A 6,000-nucleotide genomic window follows, 5' to 3' on the forward strand; every position below is an offset into this window, starting at 1 on the left:
ATAGATAGGTAGGAAGCAAGGGAGTTTGAAGAGGTATTTGATATCCTTAGCAAGTAGGTTTTTGGTTTTTTGGATTTGGAAAAGCATGTTGAAGTAGGGTAGTTATTTGCTTTGGGATTTGGGTGCATTAGAGTAGGAAAAAAACAAAGAAAAAGAAGAAAAACAAGCATCAGGGTTTCTGTTGTCATAACAGGGCATGAGGATTTGATTCATTAGGCGATTTGCATTTTGGATTTTATTGGCTATTCCAAGTATATATAGCTCTTCCCCTCCATCCATAGCTTTGATCTGGAGGTGTGTATGACAGGCCGTGACCTGAATCGTATGATTCCGGTGATTTATCGGAGATCCTGGGCCGAGTCCCAAAATTGGCCCTCGGACCACTCAAATATTGGGCCCTTGGCCCTGCCGACTTGGTCCACTTGACTTGGACACCCACCGCTCGGCCCGTCCGAATTGAGCATTCGGATCAACTTTGAAATTCAGCCTCAACCCACTTGACTCGACCCACCTGACTTGACCCTCGGCCCACTCGGCCCTCCGCCCACTATCGCTCGGACCACTTGACTCGAATGCATGGTAATTCGGCCCTTTGACCGCTTGGCCAGTCGTCCCTCGGCCTACTACCACTCGGCTCACTCGACTCGACCCTCGCCCACTCGGCTCTCAGACAACTAGACTCGGATTGGCCGAGTTTGACATTCGGACCAGTTACATTCAGCCCTTCCTACTCAGCCCCCTCGGATGGGTCAAATCAGGCATTCGGCCCCTGCAATTCAGACCTGTTAGGCCGAATTTAGATTTTTTTTAATTTTAACATGTAGACCTTGAAACTGATCGAGAGACCATATAGAGCCAAAACCACCTCATAGATCAATCACTAGGCTGAAATCTAAAAGCAAGTAGTTCAAAATTGTCTGTAGATGGTCCTTCAAATCACATATGGCATTTACCATAACAGCCCTACGGGCCAAGGGGGATTGCCCCCCCCCCCGGACACTCGCAGAGGGGGCTCTACCTCCTCCTCACCTCCCCCAACTAGGTTGGAGAGAAAATGCGTGCCGTGATAGGTCCTCCAAATTGGACCTTGGTGTAGTAATGGCTCTACATGAGCATGGATTCTCACTTGCAAAAGAGCGACCGAAATCCCATACCCGAATAGAGACAAATAGAGAACCTAGAACCTCAATGGGCCAATCTAGCCAACAAGGGCAAAAAGGCCACACTACTGCAAAAACACATACGTGTTACATTTGGACTGAATCTAGTCAAAGCAAAAATCAACAACATCAAGCTACAACAGCGAGGATGACTAGATATGATAGTCCTGACGATAGATGCTCCTTGAATAGCACTGCATTGAGACGATCCAAGACACGAGTGGAGAAACCACATTTGGTCGTGCAGTTGGGGACTCAAGGGCATTTGTCATAAGGCTTAAATTTACAAGCCAAGACCCGGAAGATGAAGACATAATACCACCTACTTATCTCAGGGTCAAACTCACCACGAAAAGAGAGCATACCATCGATGCTCTCATTGATGAAGGATCAGATTTCAATATCTTGACCTATGAGGCATGGACCCTTCTAGGCCAACCAGAGCTGACACCGACTAATGCAACTCTTAGCCCTTATGAGGGACAGCCACAAGCACTTACAGGAAAGTGCAAAATCCTCATGACAAATGAAACAGAGAGATTTCCTATCTTGTTTCATGTTCCTCCAAATAATGCTACTTGCGAAAAGGAAACCCTCCTTGGAAGACCCTTCAAAAGGGCGACCAAGTGTGAGGCTGACTATGTAGCACAGAGTATATACTGACACTATCAGGTGTGAGGATAGTCATGACCTTTAGCAAGAGGGACCTCATCAAACCTCGAGGGAAAGGCAAGTAAGGTGTTGACATAACAATCAAGCCTATTAATGAGAGCAAGGACTTGTTGGAATAGTTGCTACAAGCATAGGTCGAACAACAAGAACTAGTGAGTGAGGCCATGCCTAAAACAAGAAGGTCAGGAGACAATGCGAAGGATGGGATTTGGACTTACAAATATCGTAGAAGGACCCAAATGAAGCCCAAGCCTTATAGACGAAGGCATCGATGGAGGGTCAACACAACGCCACGATGGATATCCAAAGAATTGCTACGTGCTCAAGGGTATTATGCAGGTAACCGATGGATTTGGGTGCCAAAACTCCTTGGTAAACCTCCCTTGTCGACTGAAGGCCAGATTGTATCAAGAGGAAAGAAGTGTAGGAGGAGATCTAAACGAAAAACCAAGTCTCGAGTCAACAACAGTGGAGTGACCGAGCCCCTCATGGTTGAAATCAAGAAACCAAACGGGACCAATCGGAGGGTAGATCCTTAGCCTAGCTTTCTTGACAAGCACATATCAGATGTAATCGTTGAGGATACGCAAAAGCCACCAGTGCCCAAAAATCCTTTGATTTCATGAGAGGATAACAGGCATCATAGGCACAATATTGCTCATGGCAAGGTTAAATTCTCAACAAAGCAAATAGCAAAATTATCTAATAGCCACGAGAAAATCTCCCAGCCAGTGTCAAAGCCACTTAGGAGTCCCAAGTCTCTTACACCCTCTTGGATACAAGAAGCACAATAGTCGTCAAGTGCGGGTACTCAATCCCAATCTCTACCTACATCTGAGCTTCCAAATGTCCAAGAGGCAGGACATGATACCACCCTTAGCTCTCAACCTAAGGAGATGCATGTGTGACCTCATGTGACTAGATCAACTCATGCTCAATCTACATAGGTGAATACTCAAAGGGTAAAAAAAGACACAACCACTTCTGATCACCCTAGGGACTTGACACTGCAATCCACCAAGAGTAGCCAGCCCACTGGACTAGCCACTACTACTTCCAATTAGGGATCACAACAGTCACAGCCCTTGGCCGTGACAATGCTCCTTGCAGAACGTGTCCTTAGCAGTTCACCTGGGGAGGAGGTGCCGCAACCAGTGTCCTTGCCAACTCCAACACTTTCAAAGCACCTAAAGCCTAGGCTTGAGGAGAAATCTCTCAAAGATGTGGCCAAGGAGATGGTGTGTCTGACCAATCAACCTAGGAAGGCTATTTAGCAAGCTATAGCTACGTCCCATAAGGACACACCAGAGAAGGGGAAAGCTGAGGCCCAACCAAGCACATCAATGACTCACCTAGTTCAAGGTCCCGAATCTTCAAGGGATACACCTCAATTGCCTAAGAAAAAGAACAGAAAAGAAAGAAAACAAAAATGGATGTTGCAATGGCTATAGACCCCAAGAAGATTGAAACCAAGAGTGCCGAAGAGCTAAGGAATAAAGCATCGAGACCATCCACCAATGAACCCATTGATGTCTCTCCTAATAGTAGTGAAACCTCAGACACATCCGTGTGCTCTGAAAAATCAAAGCAACCGTTACCATCAATGGTTGCTTTCAACACTCAATACACCGACAATAGAACTCGCATTGACAAATCAAGAGTGGATACAATGCTGTCACAACAGGGTGATAAATTTACACCGGTCACATCCGAGGAGAACCATGATAAAATAGTAGCAAAACCTTAGGAAAAATGCACAAACCCCGAGAGTGTAAGAGATCCTAGTGTTGACCAATCTTGCTCATCTAGGCTTGAGTCCCCCAGCTATGCTAAAGCCTAGGCAGACTCCTAGAACCTTGCATGAGATAGCAACCAAGCAAGCCCTCGTTGAACATAGAAGTGTCGCAGAATGCTTAACTGAGTTGACGGCTAAGCTCAAAGTGTTCACACAAGTCTATGTCCTAACAGACATGGGATCATTCCCTAAGGAGTAGCTTGTAGAATACTTGCCATTTCCCCTATCTTGGGAAGAGCAAGAACATCTTGATGAGCACTATGACAAGCTCTTGCATGAACGCATGCGACTCACCTCTGACAAGGAAGCCGACGAACTACGCTTAACTGTAACATTCAATGATGTGATCTGCCAACCAAATCTCTTAGAGATAGAGCAACTAAAACAAAAATCAAAGGGTCGAAGTCGATTTGAACAACGTTGGTTTGAAAACCATGTTGCAATGGCCAAACTAGGAGCCCAAATCATGACAGTCTCAGAAGAGTGATTGGCCAAATGGCGGTCTCAAAGAGACCCAACCTATGTGGTGTCAACTTCCTTTCGAGTGCTAACTTCCATTCAGGGTGTGGACTTAGCTGAAACTAGCCAAGAGAACTCTCTGTCTGATAAGGTTCTCACTGAGGAGGATTTACATGTTGCCAGTAGACTCGGACAAGGTTCCATGCTACTCGATGTTGCAAAATATCTATCGGTATTGAGTAAGCTGCCACGAGTACTAGATGCGTGTGCCACACTTTAGTACAATCTGGAGTTCTACAATTGGCTTTTATCCTTGTGAAGTGACATGGATTCGTATATATATATATATAAATAGACAATGATTTTTGTGTGACCATGTATAGACAATATCAACACACACAAGCAAACATAGTCAAGCGCAAGGAGAAGAGTTGGGTTTGACAGGCTAAGCTCCTCAAGTCCTCCTCTCATCACACATTTAAAAGTTGTGTGACCATCCCCACCTCCAAGTGAAGGGCATGCAACCCTCATTACCGCCATAGGAATCCTTGACCAACAACTCTGATGGTGTAGACGAGGTACTGTCCCTTTCTATACACCTTTCCCCCCCTTTCGATCTATCCTTCCAAGGATGAGCCCTGCCCCACTCCATGAAAACCAGTCCACACAACTTAGCATAAGCCAATATTTGCTAATGGTTGGAGGCAAAACGAACATCATCATGGGGGCCATCCCTCTACAACAAACACTGCATGCCTCACCTCTCCCCTCCTCATCATATGTGCTTGATAACCCACTGTATAATCCCTTCCATGAAAATATTTTTATCGTGCCTCGAGGCCTAATCCTTGGTTTGCATTTTGTTGGTCCCCCTACAATAGCCGACATGGAGCACCCAGTGCATTTGGCTTGCAAGGACGCTATCCGCCATCGAAGGGAGCATGTAGCAAAAGCGCCTCAGCAGAAATGCTACGTACCTACCCTTAAAAGGAATGCAAAGAAATGAAGTGACACTGGCTGGGATGTAGGCCAAAAGATCCCCAGGCCAAGGGAATAGAAGCTCAAGGAAACACACAAGGCTTGGCAACACCAGCCGTGCAGGCTCCTACCAGATGCTCGAGCACCAGGTGCTCGAAAGAGGAGAGGGTAGCTCGAGACAAGAAAAAATTTGACGTATTTTTTAAACGCATTATGGAAACAATTGTGGCCAAGGACTACATCCGGGTCCCAGCCGACATTTTCCCCTCCCAACCTCACAAGAGCCCCTCACCAGCACAGCCTCAGTCGTCCAACCACCGAAACTTGCCTCGCCTCGTACAAATAGAGTAGCCCCATGTTGTATAAAAGGCTTATCAAATGCTACCTAGCTATGACTTTTTGCCTTTAAATGGTTAAGTATTGACACGTTCCCCAATTAAACAAACTTTTCATATCTACGTTTAATATATTTCACATCTTTAGCAAAAGAAAAAGCTAATCAAGCGTAGGTGATAAGTACCTAAGTCAACACCATGGAATTCAGATAAGTGATGTCTCCTTGCGTTGCACTGGTTTATTATAGTTGCGGCATATACCATGCATGTACTCTCATAAAGTGACAAGTGGATGCAGGATGATACAGGTCTTTGTGCAAAAGTGTTCAATGCCTGATCACCACAAGACCATCAACCCCACAAAGAGCCGCGACAAAGCCACGCTGTCGAAAGCAAAAATCACCCTTGCCGACCGCCCACATCACATGGCCCAAAGCATATTCATGGGCTACGCTCTCTTTCTAGATCAAGCTCTAAAGTTGGCTCACGGCAGTTGTTACCTCAATTATACCAACGTCGTGTGTCGCAAAGAGGTTTGCAATATCTCAAGTGTATCTTCCCATCTTAACAACCGCTTCTCTAACAACGAGGCTAGGGCACA

Source organism: Lygodium microphyllum, chromosome 3, assembly GCF_053477565.2.
Source record: "Lygodium microphyllum isolate KBCC chromosome 3, Lygodium_microphyllum_v1.1.10, whole genome shotgun sequence".
In the NCBI taxonomy this organism is placed as follows: Eukaryota; Viridiplantae; Streptophyta; class Polypodiopsida; order Schizaeales; family Lygodiaceae; genus Lygodium; species Lygodium microphyllum.